Raw genomic sequence first — 20,593 nt, 5'->3', positions numbered from 1 at the left:
AAAACTGCGGACTTGTTTTCTTGTGGATGGAACCGGAATGGCTCTGATTGCTTCTAACTTTCCAGGATCCGGCTGAATGCCTTCAGAAGAAATAATATGTCCCAAAAACCTCACCTTTGACCTATCGAATTCAAACTTTTCCAAGTTAACTGTAATTTCAGATTCTGCAAAAATACGGAACAAACTGTTGAGGATGCCATTATGTTGTTCCCATGAGGCTTCTGCTATTACAATATCATCCACATATAAGGTGTTGTGACGTTTTAAGAAATCAGGTAATATGGAATTTAGCCCGCGAATGAATGCTATCGAAGAAATGTTCAAACCAAAAGGAAGTTTCTGAAATTGATAACAAACGCCGAAACAAAGAAAAGCTGTGTATTTTCTACATTCTGGATGAAGTCCGATCTGATAAAAGCTGGATCTTAGATCAATAGAAGACAACACCTTTACACCATTAAAATTTTGAAGAAGTTCTTCCAACGTTTGGGGCCTGTCTGTTTCAGGAGTGATGATACTATTGGTTTGTCTCGAATTTAAGACAAGCCTGATCGATCCATTTTTCTTCTCAACAACATGTAATGGATTGTTGTATGAGCTAACTGCAGGCTCAATAAAGCCCTCGTCAAGCATAGATTGTATTTCTGTTCTAACACAGTCCCTATAATGTTCCGGAATTACATATGGTCTAACACAAAATTTAGTGTGCTCACGAACACGAAATTGGTATTGAAATCCCTTGATTGTTCCTGTTTTGTGAGTAAAAACTGTGGAATGTGATTGTAAAATCTCATAAGGTCCTGCCTATCAGTGTCATTACAATTCTCAATTGTTTGAATTTTATTCTGAATTAACTCATTAGTATCAAATACGCCGTCGATATCATACCTGTCAGTACTTGCAGAGTGATTGTTAGTGTCAAGTTCCGTCGAAAATTCCGAACTGTTGTCTAACAGGAGGTAAAGCCGATTAATTTCCTCGTCATGGTTTGAGAGCCAATCTTCAAATTTCAAAGCTATTGACTTACCTTCTTTCTCTAAACTTATTTCAGCATTGTGAAAGTTTAAGATTGCTTTGTATTCATTCAAAAAGTCTACTCTCAATATAATTTACGTCGACAATAATGGAACAATAAGAAAGTTCATAGATAAGCTGTGGCTTTGACAATATAGTTCTAAGTTGCTTTGTTGGCGTACATCTACACTTTTTCCAACGACTGCACCTTGTAATTTAATCTTACGTAACGGAAGTGTGGGGCAATCGTTCGATTTGTTGCATTTGCTAAAGGCTGTTTCACTAATTACTGAAATGGGACTGCCAGAGTCAAGTACTGCCGTAAATTTTACGTCATTTACTGTAATGTGAATTACAGGATATGCAATGTTGTTATGTTTTACGTCGTGTTCCTGGAGTAGGATGTCTCTAATGTCTTCCATTTTTATGTAATTACTAGCCATGGCAGCTACGTCGTCAGCTTCATAAGTACGTTTTGTGACTGCCAGTGGTGTGAGTCTCTGCCTATTGTCTCTTTGTTGGTACGTGTCGATATTGAGATTTGGAGATCTAACTTCTACAAATTCACCTTGTCGAGAGGGCCCTGCCCTATTTGTATCCCGCCTTTTCTGATGAAATTCAGGTCTGTCGTTTTGTCGGTAGTTTACATAGTTTCTTTTTTGTCGGTCATGTGGTGGAGAATTTCTCCCGGAATCGTAACGGCACGGTGGACCATTGCGTCTGAAGTTTTTCTGTCTCCCTTGATAACAATTATTTTGGTACCCATATTTTCTGTTTCTATGATTATCTCTGTCATATTCATTACTACGGAAATGCGATCTTTCTCTATAACTATTATTCTGCCAACAGTTGTCATACGGGTGGTGTCTGTTTTGGTCACGATTTGCGTTGTAAGAACAGACTTGTCGTTTCCAGTTATTATTTCTGTCATCGCGGAATTGTGACGGATGTGACCTGTAATTGTTGTGTTCATGTTTTCGCATTCCGCGATTGTCAGTGTCAATTTCCATTTCTTGTAACACTCCCTGAAAAGTTTCATTGTCGTCTTTGCAACGCCCTGACAAAATAATATGTCGTAAATGTTCAGGCAATTTGATTAAGCAAATGCGGATGAGTTCTCAGGGGCTGTATGGGTTTGAAAGATACTGATTCTTATGCAACACGTCTTCAAAATATTTGACAAGACTGGAAAATTCAGATTGTTCGAAATGTTTCATCATCATGATGCTATGTTTTACTCGGTCTTGTGTAGCTTGAGACCAATATGCTGATGTGGATGAATGTTGTTGCCAGAATTCTTAAATGTTTTGAATTTACGTGTAGTAATGAACAGCTTATAGTCAAAATCATCATGTCAGCGATTCGCATATCGGTCATTGTTACTTCTTTTCGGCGGTTCCATCTCAAAATTCGGTGTACCTTGCCAATTTCTTTCATTATTTCCGAAGTGCCCTGTGTTATTATTTTGTGGCTGTTCGGTATTTCTATGTCCCTTTTCCCGTACTGGAGCGCGAGTGTTCTCTGAAATATGTAATTCTTGTATTACTTGTGCCAACTGATCTTGTACTTCCTGGATTTCTCTTTTGTACTGTGTATTGATTTGATTTTGATTTTGTTTGAATTTTCTAATTTGTTCATACTCTTCTGTGTCAGTGAAGCCTATGGGTCGTGTGTCATTCAGATCATCATCTACCTTTGTAGATAAGTTAGTGAACTGATCCGAAAGTTCGGCTACTTTCTCCGATAGTGAACTGATTTCCTCAGTGTGTTTTTCTGAACCAAGTTTCAGAGTGTCCATTTGTGTTGAAATCATATCTATTGTGTCCTTTAAGTTTCCCTGAGTTTTTGCAAGTTGCTTTACCGAATCGGTAGATGCAACTGAGTCAATTTTAGCTTGCAAGGTGTCGTGATTTTCATGAACAATAGTCTGTAGTTCTTTTATGGTTGCTTCGTGATTTTGTAATGCATTTTCATGACGCGAAAAAATAGGTTGAAAATGCTCACAAATTTGTGTTTTTACGTCATTACAGACTTTTTGACATTTATATTCGATTTTAAGTAACTCTGCAGTTAAATCTTCACGTGCTTGTTCAAGCGTTTGTTCCATTGAGTCTAACTTTTGAAGCTGTTGCTGTATTTGTCTCTGGTGTTGTTCCACTGTGTCTAACTTTTGAAGATTTTGTTCCATTGCGTCTAACTTTTGCTGTGTTTGTCTCTGATTTTGTTTCATTTGTTGCATTAATTGCAATAATAATGTATTAGTGTCTGGAATCTGTTCCTCTATGCTTTTTGGCAGTGCATTTTCACCGGCAACATTCACATTTTGACAAGCAGAAGATGTGTCTTGACTCGTTTGAGAAAACGGCGAGGACCCAAAACCTGAATCTGCAGTATTTGCAAGATTGTGTCCTGTCATTTCGGATTCCTGAGGCGAGCTGTTGCCGACCGATCGAGCGATATTGCTTCCCTGTTCACTAATTGTTTCACTGTCTACACAATTATTTGCCGCCCGCTCCATTTCCCTATGCACAATTACCAAATTACTACTTTGAATGTCTGTTAATTCATTAGACGGTGGTGCTGATAAGCTACGCTCGTCGTCACTATAATTTCTCAATTTACTTTGGAAACCTAGTGTTACGTTTTTCACACGCCATGATTATCACGTATTTCACACGATAACCAGAAAAGCACAATTTGAATAGCACAAATAAGAAAACACATTAACATAGCACTGAAAATAATATCTATTTAATTGCAAGCGCAGCTGCGAAATACTTGGTGTAAATCTACATGCATGCCACAACTGTTTTACTGTACAACAATGAAAAACTGCTGCAACTACAAAGGAGATTCTCTCTACAATTACGCGCTAGCAATAAACAAAAGCTATACTAATTACACAAACTACAAGAAAAAAATCAGAAGATTCCAGTGAGGTATCCTCGGCTAAGGGTCGACATATGAAACGTCCCCTTAGAAAAATTTATGAATGACAGTGCTGATAAACCTCTTACATTATTTGCTTTTCAAACAGCTGAGCAAAACTGAACGTACTCAGACATTACTCATTTTACTTATTCTGATCAACACTAAACTGAGACACAATATTTTTAGCGCAACGCAATCTGACTTTTAATAATCCCTACAAAAGAATGTCCCTGACTAACAATAACCTATACCTTTCATGAATCACTTACCTCACAAAAATCTTCGTTACTCGAACTACTGCAACACAGCGAGCGCCACTACTGCCAGCTAAATAAACGATTCAAACTACTGAAGGCGCTAACTACTGATAGGCATAGTTAGCAAATAAAAGATTTTGATAGAGAACAAACAATGTATTTACCTTAATAGTGTTCAAAAGTCATAATATATATATTAGTTCATGATATCCAGTCTTACAAATTTACTCTCCCTGATGGACACACGTCCAGATCATCCGCTCTCAAAACTCCGCCACTCACTCCCCACATCCACCACTGCTGGCGGCTCACCTCCAACTGCACAACGCTACGCACTGTTCATATCCAACTGCCCAACACTACAATAGTGAATATTACAACAATGCTAACCAGCCACAGACTGCACACAGCACAGCCAGTGATTTTCATACAGAGCGCTACGTGGCGTTACCAATATAAAAACCTAAACAACCTACTTACAGTACTGATGAGCGAACTCTGCCACGTGAAACTTGGATATCTGTACAAATCATTCAGCAGGTTCATTGACTTCAGGATGAAATGATGCAGTTTTGAAGTGTGAAATGCCATTTCTTTCACAAAAAGATTAGAACTCCTGAGATTCATAGGAAGCATCTTAAGGAAATGTAACAGACCCACAGGGAAGTGGCTTGTAATGCGCTTCTTCGACCGATTCTTGAGTATCGTTCACCAATGTGGGATGTTTACCAGGTAGGACTCATGAGCCGGCCGAAGTGGCCGTGTTGTTAAAGGCGCTGCAGTCTGGAACCACAAGACCGCTACGGTCGCAGGTTCGAATCCTGCCTCGGGGATGGATGTTTGTGATGTCCTTAGGTTAGTTAGGTTTAACTAGTTCTAAGTTCTAGGGGACTAATGAGCTCAGAAGTTGAGTCCCATAGTGCTCAGAGACATTTGAACCATTTTTTTAGGACTCATGAAGGAGATGGAGAAGATACAAAAAAGAGCGCCGCGTTTCGTCGCGGGATCGTTTAGTCGGCGCGGACTACATATTACTCTCTCCCCCCCCCCCTCCAACATATGTCTCACATAATGACCACGAGGAGAAAATTCAAGAAATTAGAGTTAATACACAAGCTTACCGATAATCATTCTTCCCACGCGCCACTCGCGAGTGGAACCGGGTAGAGGTGATCGGTTATTGGTGTCAGAAGTATCCTGTGCCACACACCATTAGGTGGGTTGCGGCATACGATGTAGTTGTAGATGTAGCAGGAAACTGAGTATCGTTGTTTGTAACTATTGACTTTGGGACTCATTCAATGGAAAAAATACTTCACAATGCGTGAGCGTGAATTGTTTTCACAGAAGTTATCTATGACATTTGTATCATGTATGGGAATTTTGAAAATGCGTAGATAACGATGGGCCAGGAGCTTCCTAAGAAAAGTCAACATGTTGACGTGACCAGGATTCTGAAGCCTGTGGCCACGAAAAATAATGTACGGGAGAAGCTGACGTATTTTTGGCGTAAGCCGGAGGTTACAAATCTGGGGGTAATTACCTTCTGAGGGGTAAAACTAAATTTTATTCGGGTGAAATGAAATTTTCTGAGGTGTAAGAACTAAGAGATTCGATAATGTTTATCAGGTTATCCTCCATTCAGAGGCTGTTGCACTCAGCGACTGTTATTGACTTGTAAATAATAGTTTTCAGCTATCAGTCGAACTTTTGAAATTTTATTGGCAGATCTAGATTTCAGCTAGAAACCCGCCATCCTCAGTGCACTATAATTTTTTATCAATGCATGTAATGCCTATTGGTTGGGCTTCATTCACAGTTCATTGAGTACTCAATGAACTGTGAAATGAAGCTCCCCAACAGGCATTACACGCATTGATCAAAAATTATAGTGCATTGAGGATGGCTAGTTTCTAGCTGAAATCTAGATCTGCCAATGAAATTTCAAAAGGACGACTGATAGCTGAAATCTATTATTTACAAGTCGATAATGTTTGTTAGTTATTTTCAAAAGATCAGTACTGTTATCACAGTTTTGTAAGACTCTAACACTGATCATACAAGTTATCAGGAATTACTTTTTCTCAGTTACTAGCATTAATGAAGTCCACTCACTAGATACATATCTTGTGCTTTGTCCCATGCATCACTGATGATACATATACGTAACAAATGCTAAATATCTCAAAGAAAGTTGTAGATGGTACCTGTAGTAGTCCAGAAATTGCTTCATTCCTGGCTTCGAAGCAGATAAATGAATTAATTGACTGCACGACACATCAGTAATTACTATGGTGTTGTACACAGTGTTATTGTTGTTATTGTTAGAGTGGTTCAACACAAAGCTTTAACAGTCTGCAGTCGTCCAATTTCTGCCAGTTCAGGTGTAAGGAACGCAGCAATCCAGTGATTTATAAACAGCCAGTACAGTTCACACAATTGAACTTGTTTGATTTTAAATATGGTTGCAGTGTGCAGGTCAAGCAGGTGCCGCAATAGAGAGGAATAATAAAGGATAAGTATGTCTTGTAATAAGTGTCTAGCCTCGTTGTGGATAGTTAGCTTTCTTATCTGAGAAGGAATTGTGTGTAGCACTTGTGATGCACCATAAATTCCTTCGTCATTCATTCTTACACACACACACACACACACACACACACACTCAAACGTAAACTAAATATAATTTATCTTTCAGCATTTTAAAAATAAAATTGTTCCAATAAAAGCCTTACACTTTAGTTAGGTGCTAAAGTTGGTGATATGTGGGGAGCGGTGGGGTGGGGGGTGGGGGCAACATACGGCAGGTGTTGCTTGGGGATACTAATACTCTATACTGTCTGGTTGCACTCAGGAGTAATGGTCCATGAAAGGGAGGGAACCACTGGCATAAGCGGAATTTAGCCACCGTCGCTTCTATGTTTATCCATATTTTTCCAGGAGCAATGATCCCTGGAAATGCATTTGGTACATACGATGCCACCGTGGCACTGGTGTAGCATTTCTAACATTTTGGATTTCAGCCCCTGGGAATAAACAGTTGTGTCTTTCCTGAATTTTAGTGTATCAGAATGGTACCTTTGCAGACAATGAAAAAAATAAGTCTCTTGTGCCAGTATGATTTAATTTTCAGTTCGTTTATCAAATTTTTATCTATAGGCCACTCCGACTGAGTGCTTTGTTTAATCTGTATGTATCTTCGGTATATAAAAGTCTTGTATGTGAACGTATTGACAGACTTTTCTCCTTGACCACCCATGCCCCCCCCCCACCCTCCCCTCACGGCCACCCCCCCCCCCCCAAATCAATGTTGTGGTGGTAGACAGGTCTTGGTCTCATGCATTAGTAAGGAAGTTTAGTCGCAGTACGTTGCAGTAGATGAGTGTAGAGAGCAAAAATGCCCAAAATACGGACTAATAAATATTCTCAGGAAAAGCTATATATTCTGTGAATAACGGAATTTACGGTTAGTGCTCGTCATTTTGACGTCACCTGCAATATCGACGACAGCAAGATCAGTTACCGACTTTGTGACAAGGAAGAATACGAATATTATTGCTCCTCCACTCACTCGCAGCAATTTAAGCAGTCCTCTAGGCTCCTGCCCGTCCACACAGTAGGAAGTCGCTATATACTGGGAAATAAGAGACAAATATTTGTGAGAAGAAAAAATACAAATTTTATTGCAGCTCGTTTAAGTCGCAGCAGTTAAATCTGTGCTCTTAAGTTCCTGCGTAATCACGCCCTCGGAAAACGCCACATATTCGTAAATAAACAGCGAAATATTTGTGGCAAGGAAGAATCCGAAAGTTAATTCTCCTCGTTTCACTCGCAGCAATTTAAACTGTCCTCTCAGGTTACTGCCTCACCACACTCGAAAGGTGGCACGTATTCGGAAATAAAGAGCAAAATATTTGTGAGAAGGAAGAATATGAATTTTATTGTTGTTTGTTTCAGTCGCAGCAATTTATATTGTCCTCTTAGGTTACTGCCTAGCCACATACGCGGACGTCGCTAAATATTTATTTCATCCTTCCTTCCCAGGTCACACTGAATGTAAATAACAGAACGTGTTAACAATGCTAACATGAAAAACTAAAATTGCATGTAACGGGATGCGAACGAACAACTTTTGACTCCAAAAACCACGGCACTCTTCATTACGGTAACACTTAGCCACGTTTAGCTCCGGTCCTGGTTATCATATTCTGTCTTGAAGGCTTGTATTTAATGATAACAGTGAATTCTTTGTCATAAATATTCAATGCTCCGTTACAGTGAAACAGCATACTGCAAATTAGAAAAAAGTGTGTTCAATTATTAATTTGTAAATTATTGACGATAATAACTCACTCTTAAGAGAGAACCCCTCTATATATATATAGTAATCCAACCATTACCAGTTCCTTGTACAGTCATGGCCAAAGAAAATCTGGCAACAAAACCCATCCATCTGTGCGCTCCTTGAAATATAGAAGCCTCGTCAGTTGACTTTGGTGATAGATTAACACTCTTACAAACCTTAAAAACAGATGGCCTAAATCTCCTCCTCCTAACATAACGTCAACTCGGCATCGTGTGGCTACTCGTGCGGCTGCTCGTGCGGCTGCACTGACGTCATACGGCGCGCGCAGGCTATTTATAGCACGTCAAGGCCGAGCCACGCCCCGATGGGCATTAAAGTGACATTTTATTATAGCAATAATTATAACAGACCGTTTTTGTAAATCTCTGGTACGCGCGCATGAAATCTTGTGAGAAGCCTGTATCTAATCCTAACGCGAGTCGATAGCCAATCATGCGGTCCTCGATAATGTGTGTGACGTCAAAATGACGTCAAGTTTGCGGGAACTGTTGTGAAACGAGAGTTACCCGTACTTTACCGTACAATTGAAAATGCGTTTATTGTTTCCTTCGTCCGACATAATAAACGTTTTCGCCATTTCCTCATTCAAACGTTAATAACCACTTGTAACAACAAATAGACAAGTTTTTAAGCTCTCAGCGCTCTGTCGTCAATCGCACTTCGCCGACGATCAACAGAGACACAAAGGAACACATCCTGATATATTCAAAGATAAAAAACTTTTAACTAATAAATTAATAATCCAAGGGTTCAATACATTGAAACACAGACACGTTTTCACATATACAGTAAAGTTCGTGAGTCATATATTATTTAGCTTTACCTAAGAGTATTTATTGCTCCATGTTTCACAGATTTTTGCCCACCAACGTCACACACTGTCACGCACCAGACTGCCTAAATAACACTTAACTGCAAACATAATATCCTTGACGAGATATACCTCTGCATGCATCTGATATCCAAAATGGTACTCATGCCATATGTTTTGACCTGGGCAACAACGGGTTTCTCAGCTAATCTTTGGTAACACTGGATACTTTGGCACAAGCTTTGCAATAAAATTAGAATTCTAAGGGAAATTATCTAAATGTCTTGACTGATTAAATCTGATGCAAAATATACGTGAGCAGAATAATCAAAATTTTTATTCTGCTGTATAGGCAATCGTGGTAGTAAATCATTGTTCGCATTTTCGTCTATGGACCTGACATTTATTTCATAGGCGTACTTTGATAAAAGTAGTGCTGAACACTACAATCGTCAAGCTGCTTATTTGGTCCAAATATAGTCACGAAAATTTTGTGGTTTGTAGCGAAAGTTTTCAAGAGCGGAGATAAATTTCAGGAATTTCGTTCTCAGTCTGAGTGTCAGGGTTTTTATGTGAAAACTGCTGGCCATTAAAAACCTTGTTGTCTATGTGGCAAAACAACGCCAATCGTTAATATTTTATTTAGGTCATATGTCGTGAGACATTTAGTGTCCAGCATACTTTGTTTTAATTTGTCGAATGCATGTTGACATTCACTGCGCCAAATCTACCTTGTGCCATTGTGTTACAGTTTGTTATCCGGTGCACTTATAGGTGCTCCAGTATTAAATTTCTTAACTTCTAAAAATAATGAATACATACTAAGTGAGGATTTTAATTTTAATTTTCCGGATCCATACTAGAGTCTCTTAGCACTTCTTATAATCTCATTCCCTTAGTACAGTTTCCAACTAGGGTTATGGGTACCAGCAGCACTGCTATTGATAACGTTTTCATCCCTACCACACTAGCAAATCATAGTATAAATCCAATATTTAATGGCCTTTCAGATCATGATGCCCAGTTGCTTACATTTAGTATAGTGGGGTCTGATTCAACTAATAACACGAAGTGGAAAACTATACGAATAATAAATGATACAGGAATTGAAGGTATAAAAAACTGTTTGAGGAATACAGACAGGAAAGATGTATACAATTCACCTGGGATAAATGAAAAATTTAACTGTTTCTCTAATACAGTCATAGGTCACATTGCTGCCTTAGAAAGTAACCTAAGCAAATAGATAAAATGTTTCAAAACCTTGGATTGCAAATGGAATAAAAGTATCTTGCAAAACAAAAAGAAGGCTGTACTTAACATCAAGGGAGAACGATGACTACACAGCAAAATTTCAAATTATATTCTAAAATTCTACACAAGGTAATCAGAACCTCAAAATGTATTTATTTTCAAGAAAAAATACAGACAGTAGCAGAAAACTTAGGTTTGCGTAGTTCCTCAGAAGACAGCTTAAAATATTTAAAAAATGCATTTCCGCAGAAGTTTGACAAAATTTACTATATCCTACCTCACCGAGAGAGATTTCTAATATTATTAGCTCTCTTAAAATCAAGTGTTCCAGTGGTTATGATGAAATCAGCACTACCATAATTAAATGCTGCTGCTCCTCAGAACTTTGTGACATACTGAATTACTTACCTAATGAATCCCTCCACAGAGGTACTTTTCCAGATAGGCTTAAATATGCTATTGTCAAACTATTAAACAAAAAAGGAGACAAATCATCAGTGGAAAACTTCTGTCCCATTCCATTATTGGCAATATTTTCAAAAGTGTTTGAAAGGGTTATGTACAATAGACTTTATAAACACTTAGTACAGCAAAATATTCTTATTCATAATCAGTTTGGATTTCGGAAATGTTGTCAACTGATCAAGCTATATTCACTTTTACAGATGATATATTAGAATCAATAAATCAAAAGTTACTACCACTTGGAATATTCTGTGATCTGGCTGAAGCTTTTGATTGTGTTAAGCATGAAATCCTTATACAAAAGTTAAAATATTATGGGATAACATGAGTAGCAGGCTCATGGTTCTCATCCTATCTTTTTAATAGAAAACAGTGTGTGTCTGTATTAGGCTTACCACATAACAGAAGTCATTCAAAATATGAAACCATCAGACAAGGGGTGCCCCAGGGAATTCTTGTCAAGTCCCTGTCGTCTTCGTAGAAGATAAACTGCAGAAGCTCTTGCGTAATATCGCTAATAATAGCCACAGAGTGTATTTGGAACCGTATCGGAAAAGCTGATATTTATGGCAGATTCGGTTCCACCTCTGAAGTATTGTGCAGGGAGGGTACGCTGATCTCGTGAGAGAAGTTTCTCCTTCCTGACTGCGTGTTGTGGAAGGTAAAATAGGGTGTTACATATTTCTATAGGACGAGCGAGTTATACATGGTAACGTACTCCAGCACAAGAATTCCTTTAAGGAAGCGTTGCTAAGAAGTCTTTCATGTAAGCTTCGAAATCTACTTTCTGTGTTCAACATTTAGTAGAATATAAAAGAATATTTTGTTTCTTACGAACACGAACGACTCTTTGATGATCCTGCACAAGATAAGAGGCCCGAAATTCTTGAAGGAGGCAGAATCTTTATTAGTCTTTGCCGCATCATGATTAACAGTTATGCCAATAGTATCCAGATCCCAGAATCGACTCAGTTGGTCATCTCTGGTTTTGCAGCCACTGAGGACCCAACCAAATATGGTGGGAGACAGATCAATGGATTTAGAAATACGGATCCGTAAATCATAGGTAGCTGGCCGCTTTGGCCGAGCGGTTCTAGGCACTTCAGTCCTGAACCACGCTGCTGCTACGGTCGCAGTTTCGAATCCTGCCTAGGCTAGGGCTGTGCCCGTGGTCTAGGGGTAGCGTCTTTGATTCAAAACGTCGTCGGTCCCGGGTTCGATCCCCGCCACTGGCTAAATTTTGATAAATAATCAGCATTAGCGGCCGAAGACTTCCGGCATAAGAAGTCACCCTCATTCTGCCAACGGCCTTGTCAAAGAGGGCGGAGGAGTGGATAGAGGTTCAGGGCACTCTCTTGTCCTAGGGGTGGGAAAAGTGCCCCTAAAGGCGGAGAATCAGCAATGACCGACGACATGAGGATGCAGAAGGCAATGGAAACCACTGCATTAAAGACACGTAACGTGTATCCACAGGACATGTGGCCTGTGATTGAAGAAGTGTCATGATGATCTCTCCATTAGCAAAAGATTCCGGAATAGTCCCCCATTCGGATCTCCGGGAGGGGACTGCCAAGGGGGAGGTTACCATGAGAAAAAGATTGAATAATCTACGAAAGGACAACGTTCTACGAGCCGGGGCGTGGAATGTCAGAAGCTTGAACGTGGTAGGAAAGCTAGAAAATCTGTAAAGGGAAATGCAAAGGCTCAATCTAGATATAGTAGGGGTCAGTGAAGTGAAGTGGAAGGAAGACAAGGATTTCTGGTCAGATGAGTATCGAGTAATATCAACAGCAGCAGAAAATGGTATAACAGGTGTAGGATTCGTTATGAATAGGAAGGTAGGGCAGAGGGTGTGTTACTGTGAACAGTTCGGTGACCGGGTTGTTCTAATCAGAATCGACAGCAGACCAACACCGACAACGATAGTTCAGGTATACATGCCGACGTCGCAAGCTGAAGATGAACAGATAGAGAAAGTGTATGAGGATATTGAAAGGGTAATGCAGTATGTAAAGGGGGACGAAAATCTAATAGTCATGGGCGACTAGAATGCAGTTGTAGGGAAAGGAGTAGAAGAAAAGGTTACAGGAGAATATGGGCTTGGGACAAGGAACGAAAGAGGAGAACGACTAATCGAGTTCTGTAACAAGTTTCAGCTAGTAATAGCGAATACCCTGTTCAAGAATCACAAGAGGAGGAGGTATACTAGGAAAAGGCCGGGAGATAAGGGAAGATTTCAATTAGATTACATCATGGTCAGACAGAGATTCCGAAATCAGATACTGGATTGTAAGGTGTACCCAGGAGCAGATATAGACTCAGATCACAATATAGTAGTGATGAAGAGTAGGCTGAAGTTCAAGACATTAGTCAGAAAGGATCAATACGCAAAGAAGTGGGATACGGAAGTACTAAGGAATGAAAAGATACGTTTGAAGTTCTCTAACGCTATAGATACAACAATAAGGAATAGCGCAGTAGGCAGTACAGTTGAACAGGAATGGAAATCTCTAAAAAGGGCCATCACAGAAGTTGGGAAGGAAAACATAGGTACAAAGAAGGTAGCTGCGAAGAAACCATGGGTAACAGAAGAAATACTTCAATTGATTGATGAAAGGAGGAAGTACAAACATGTTCCGGGAAAATCAGGAATACAGAAATAGAAGTAGCTGAGGAATTAAATAAATAGGAAGCGCAGGGAAGCTAAGACGAAATGGCTGTAGGAAAAATTTGAAGACATCGAAAAAGATATGATTGTCGGAAGGACACACTCAGCATACAGGAAAGCAAAACAACCTTTGGTGACATTAAAAAAAGCAACGGTGGTAACATTAAGAGTGCAACGGGAATTCCACTGTTAAATGCAGAGTAGAGAGCAGATAGGTGGAAAGAATACATTGAAAGCCTCTATGAGGGTGAAGATTTGTCTGATGTGATAGAAGAAGAAACAGGAGCCGATTTAGAAGAGCTAGGGGATCCAGTATTAGAAACGGAATTTAAAAGAGCTTTGGAGGACTTACGGTCAAATAAGGCAAAAGGGACAGATAAATTCCATCAGAATTTCTAAAATCATTGGGGGAAGTGGCAACAAAACGACTATTCACGTTGGTGTGTAGACTATATGAGCCTGGCGATACACCATCTGACTTTCGGAAAAGCATCATCCACACAATTCCGAAGACGGCAAGAGCTGACAAGTGCGAGAATTATCGCACAATCAGCTTAACAGTTCATGCAGCGAAGCTGCTTACAAGAATAATATACAGAAGAATGGAAAACAAAATTGAGAATGCGCTAGGTTACGATCAGTTTGGCTTTAGGAAAAGTAAAGGGACGAGAGAGGCAATTCTGACGTTAAGGCTAATAATGGAAGCAAGGCTAAAGAAACATCAAGACACTTTCATAGGATTTGTCGACCTGGAAAAAGCGTTCGACAATATAAAATGGTGCAAGCTGTTCGAGATTCTGAAAAACGTAGGGGTGAGCTATAGTGAGAGACGGGTCATATACAATATGTACAACAACCAAGAGGGAATAATAAGAGTGGACGATCAAGAACGAAGTGCTCGTATTAAGAAGGGTGTAAGACAAGGCTGTAGCCTTTCGCCCCTACTCTTCAATCTGTACATCGAGGAAGCAATGATGGAAATAAAAGAAAGGTTCGTGAGTGGAATTAAAATGCAAGGTGAAAGGATATCAATGATATGATTCGCTGATGACATTGCTATCCTGAGTGAAAGTGAAGAAGAATTAAATGATCTGCTGAACGGAATGAACAGTCTAATGAGTACACAGTATGGCTTGAGAGTAAATCGGAGAAAGACGAAGGTAATGAGAAGTAGTAGAAATGAGAACAGCGAGAAACTTAACATCAGGATTGATAGTCACGAAGTCAATGAAGTTAAGGAATTCTGCTACCTAGGCAGTAAAATAACCAATGACGGACGGAGCAAGGAGGACATCAAAAGCAAACTCGCTATGGCAAAAAAGGCATTTCTGGCCAAGAGAAGTCTACTAATATCAAATCCCGGCCTTAATTTGAGGAAGAAATTTCTGAGGATGTACGTCTGGAGTACAGCATTGTATGGTAGTGAAACGTGGACTGTGGGAAAACCGGAACAAAAGAGAATCGAAGCGTTTGAGATGTGGTGCTATAGACGAATGTTGAAAATTAGGTGGACTGATAAGGTAAGGAATGAGGAGGTTCTACGCAGAATCGGAGAGGAAAGGAATATGTGGAAAACACTGATAAGGAGAAGGGACAGGATGATAGGACATCTGCTAAGACATGAGGGAATGACTTCCATGGTACTAGAGGGAGCTGTAGAGGGCAAAAACTGTAGAGGAGGACAGAGATTGGAATATGTCAAGCAAATAATTGAGGACGTAGGTTGCAAGTGCTACTCTGAGATGATGAGGTTAGCACAGGAAAGGAATTCGTGACGGGCCGCATCAAACCAGTCAGTAGACTGATGACAAAAAAAAAAAAAAAGAAAAGTCTAGGAGGGACCGGTGACCTCAGATGTTAAATCGCGTAGTGCTTGGAGCCATTTGAACGATTTCTGAAATATTCGGTCACAATCTTTCAGTTACGATCACTATCAGTTAAAAGCTCGTTGGGCATATCTTCTTGCGAATCTGCCTGTAGGTAAGATAACTGTAGTGTGCAAGAATGTGTAACATTCTTAATAGACTACTGGCCATTAAAATTCCTACAAGAAGAAGAAATGCAGATGATAAACGGGTATTCATTGGAAAAATATATTATACTAGAACTGACAGGTGACTACATTTTCACGCAATTTTGGTGCATAGATCCTGAGAAATCAGTTCCCAGAACAACCACCTCTGGTCATAATAACGGCCTTGATACGCTTGGGCATTGAGTCAAACAGAGATTGGATGTCGTGTACAGGTACAGCCGTCCATGCAGCTTTCACACGATACCACAGTTCTTCAAGAGTAGTGACTGGAGTATTGTGACGAGCCAGTTGCTCGACCACCACTGACCAGACGTTTTCAATTAGTGAGAGATCTGGAAACTGCGCTGGCCAGAGCAGCAGTCGAACATTTTCTGTATTCAGAAAGTCCCGTACACGACCTGCATCATTCGGTCGTGCATTATCCTGCTGAAAGGTAGGGTTTCGCAGGGATCGAATGAAGGATAGATCCACGGGTCGTAACATATCTGAAATGTAACGTCCACTGTTCAAAGTGCCGTCAATGCGAACAAGAGGTGACCGAGACGTGCAACCAATGGCACCCCATACCATCACACCGGGTGATACGCCAATACGGCGATGACGAATACACGATTCCAATGTGCGTTCACCGCGATGTCACCAAACACGGATGCGACCATCATGATGTTAAAAACAGGACCTGGATTCATCCGAAAAAATGAAGTTTTGCCATTCGTGCACCCAGGTTCGTCGTTGAGTACACCATCACAGGCGCTGCTGTCTGTGATGCAGTGTCAAGGGTAACCGCAGCCATGGCCTCCGAGCTGATAGTCCATGATGCTGCAAACGTCGTCGAAGTGTTCGTGCAGATGGTTGTTGTCTTGCAAACCTCCCCATCTGTTGACTCAGGCATCCAGACGTGGTGGCAAGATCCGTTACAGCCATGCGGATAAGATGCCTGTCATCTCGACTGCTAGTGATACGAGGCCGTTGGGATCCAGCACGGCGTTCCGTATTACCCTCCTGAACCCACCGATTCCATATTCTACTAACAGTCATTGAGTCTCGACCAGCGAGAGCAGCAATGTCGCGATACGATAAACCGCAATCGCGATAGGCTACAATCCGACCTTTATCAAAGTCAGAAAGGTGATGGTACGTATTTCTCCTCCTTACACGAGTCATCACAACAACATTGCACCAGGCAACGCCGGACAACTGCTGTTTGTGTATGAGAAATCGGTTGGAAACTTTCCTCATGTCAGCACGTTGTAGGTGTCACCACCGGCGCCAACCTTGTGTGAATGCTCTGAAAAGCTAATCATTTGCATATCACAGCATTCTTCTTCCTCTCTGTAAAATTTCTCGTTTGTAGCACGTCATCTTCGTGGTGTAGCAATTTTAATGGCCAGTAGTGTATTTTGTGGAAATCTGGAATGAGGCGTGAAGTAGTGGTGACTTTCATATGCGTCGATGTAAGCCGTAGAATTAGTCGACACTCATCTGATTTCGAAATTGACAAGGCTACGCCGTCGTGAGCAGCCTGTATGAAATTTGAACGTGTGAACATCAAGTTGCCGTTGGTCCATAGCAGGTAGTTACAATTCTTCTATTAATGACTTTGCTACGAAGGATGCGTGGCTTCCGTTGTCTAACACAGATTGAGTGAGTTGACTTAGCCCTGTTGGTCGTACGATGCGCACCTGCAAGAAGGTAAAGGTGGGTGAAATTGTGTCTATTTTACTAATAGAAGTGACGTTGCTCTGTGTTGCTTTCTTACACGAAGCACCTTTGATGTGATTTTTACAGTTAGCACAAAATGCCCTACACTTCTTCCCGTGATCTGACATTTTATGTCCTCTGTTTAGGCACAGAAAACATCGGTTAGTAATTTTAAATTTCTGTTTGCTACCAGTGAGGTCAGTAACATTATTACATTCTTGGTCCAATGACCACGTTCTTCGCAAAAAACGCAAAATGGATCGTAGTTTCTATTTCTCTTGGGTAATGTTAGTTTCTGATTAGAGCGGACATGAAGGGCTGCAGCTGTTGGAGTGTTGTCAATGTATTATTGTCACAGCGGATCTTCTGCGAAGCAGGCGCTGCGTCTATTTCCGTTCCTATAGATTCCATCAACTGATGTATGCCTACTTCTGAAAGACCGGTTTGCTTGACATGGATGAACGAGCGTCGGCAGATACCACCAGGAAAAGTTCTGAGAAATTTTGGTGCTAGCACGCGACCATACGCATGTACGTCTTCGCCGTGGGTGCGCAAAACTTGGATGTGACGGTTGCACCCGATAAATGTAGAATTACGGGATTCTGGATTCGGAAATTGAATGGGTTTAATAGATTCTAAATAATCCAGGTGAGCTTGTATAAGTCTACTATTATCGCCATAGCGTGCTGTGCTGTGAGGATTCTCAAGGTTTCTTCATATGTGTCAGAGATCACAGCAATACCATCAACTAAATACTTTGGTTCCGCTTCTAAGCAGCCACAGACAGAAATTTGTTTATGAATGGTGGACATCGTGAGATCTTTATCAATCGATTGTTGGAATTGTTCCCAAAAACGAGCGCAGTTCTCAACATTTTCAGGAAACTTATAGTGGGTAGTCTAATATTAGGCGGTGGAACAATTGAGGTGACTGTAGGTAGTCTGAGCCATGGAATTCACCTTTCCCCTCTGTTCCTCGTGATGTGCGTACAATAGCGCGCTTGGTTACGTCTATGTATTTGTCACATTTGGACACATCAGCAACGTAGTCAGCGTCATGGAGAAGATCGTGTATTTTGTCATCAAGATCTGTTAGTGTACACAATAGTCCCTACAGTCGATCTCTGTAATATTCATACTCTTCAATGGAATTTTCGTCATTTAAGTTGTATACTTCCTTCAAAATAAGTGTAATATTTGGTCTTGATCTCTCCCGTACTGTTTTCAAGCGTTGTAACTGATAGTTGCCATCAGCGTTTTCCTGTCAGACATCGCGAAGTGATTGAAATCGTCTAAGCGGTTCAAAAGAGTATGTAGTTTGGTAAACAACTGACAGACTGCAGAACCAGTCTTAAACACACTACAGGCGCAGCGTAAGATCTGACAATCCGTTAAAGCAACAATCGAACAGCTACAATATCAGTATAGACGAGCAATAATGTAATCAGATGCCTTTACAAATGGCACAACAGTAGTCGTGGGGACATTCTGGATTTCAGCACCATTTTCTTACGTCGTAAATCACAGTAGTAAGCAGCGATTTGTAGTTTTGGCACAGCACTTTGTTTACAAGCCACAGCCTTCGACCATAAATATAATAGACTGGCCCTGGCGTCATTTTCGTGGCTCCAACATCTCTGGGCTAAAGTCACGTGAATGTTGGCAAAACATGGTTGTTTCGTGTTGCGCTTATGGCTGTACTCAGCGTTTTGTCGGGGAAAATGGCATTACATTTCACTTGTGTTTCTATGACAGTGCAGATGCGTTTATTGAAATTTGCTGAAGTGACTTTTATATGTTTTTTTTTTTACACTTGAAATAGAGTATCACGTAAATTAAAGTGTTGAAAGTGATGCATGTAAAGTCAGACTCATATTAAATTTTGGAAACTATCTGTGATAATTCGGTTACAGAAGTAAATATAACTGTTTCTCGTTCCTACTCATAGGTTCCCTAGGGATGAAAATCGAAGGCAGCTTTGTATACAAGCCCTGAAACGGAAAAACTTTACGCCATCGGCACATACGCGCCTTTTTGTATATACAACTGAGATTATAATAAGGTAAGAGCACCTATAGTCGACACTTGAAGAGAATTTTTTTCTACCTTCTAATACTATTAGATAACTGTAGGCTCCAAAATTATTTTCTGAAACTTCAAAGTCTCACCTTTCATCTAAAATATCATTTTTTGTAAACTATAGTTTAAACTTTTGTAAAAATAGTAGGAACTGAACCTTTGAAGTGCACCTAAAATTGATACTCTAAATTGGGACTGCTCCTAAAGTCGACAATTTTGGCACCTATAGTTGGCATAATTCCCATATCCCATTTTCTTTTATAAAGTGACTAGAGCTCAAAACGCGGCTAATCCAATATTTAAAGTTTTGACACGAGCCTACTCTTAGTGTTTAAAAGAATTTTTACGACATTTTACTTTAATTGATAGTTTATAGTAATTTCGCCCCGCTGCCCACCAGAGGGGCGTTCGATGTATTTGTTAGATTTTATAAATGATACTGTGGGCAAATCCAGGTCAAATGTAGTTCTGCCATAATTTTTCGCAAATCAAAAAGGAAGCGTTTGACAGTCAATTGAGAAATTTGGGTAAAATACGATACAAACATAGGATGGCAGACCGCTGATTTGAAATCCCGCCACGTTTTGCCAACAGTCACGTGGTTTATGTTGGAGCCACACCAGCCCTATAGCTTCTGCACAGCGAGGCCAGTCTACTAGTATCTATGGTCGAAGACCACAGCTCATACCTATATCGCAGAGTTTACATGTTACGTATTACAAAGAGTATCATTATTCAGAGATATAAATGTCCTGATGACTTATTCTCAACGCGGGCGTATACGGACAGCCTGATATCGGCGGCGCGAGGTTGTGCGCATGCGCGGGCAGACACCGACGGTGATGGCTGCCGCGTAGTACACGCTATGTCGCAGCTCCACAGGATCGCGCTGTTACTGATAGCCACCAGTCTGGTGTTGTATCTGTCGATTCTGCTGCTTGGGCATTATCCTCTACACGATCGCCATACGTGAGTACTCATCTAGTTTTCTCTGGTGCTCATATTACACAAACTTT

This window comes from Schistocerca cancellata, chromosome 1, assembly GCF_023864275.1.
Source record: "Schistocerca cancellata isolate TAMUIC-IGC-003103 chromosome 1, iqSchCanc2.1, whole genome shotgun sequence".
Taxonomy (NCBI): Eukaryota; Metazoa; Arthropoda; class Insecta; order Orthoptera; family Acrididae; genus Schistocerca; species Schistocerca cancellata.
Note: the sequence above shows the minus strand (reverse complement) of the source record.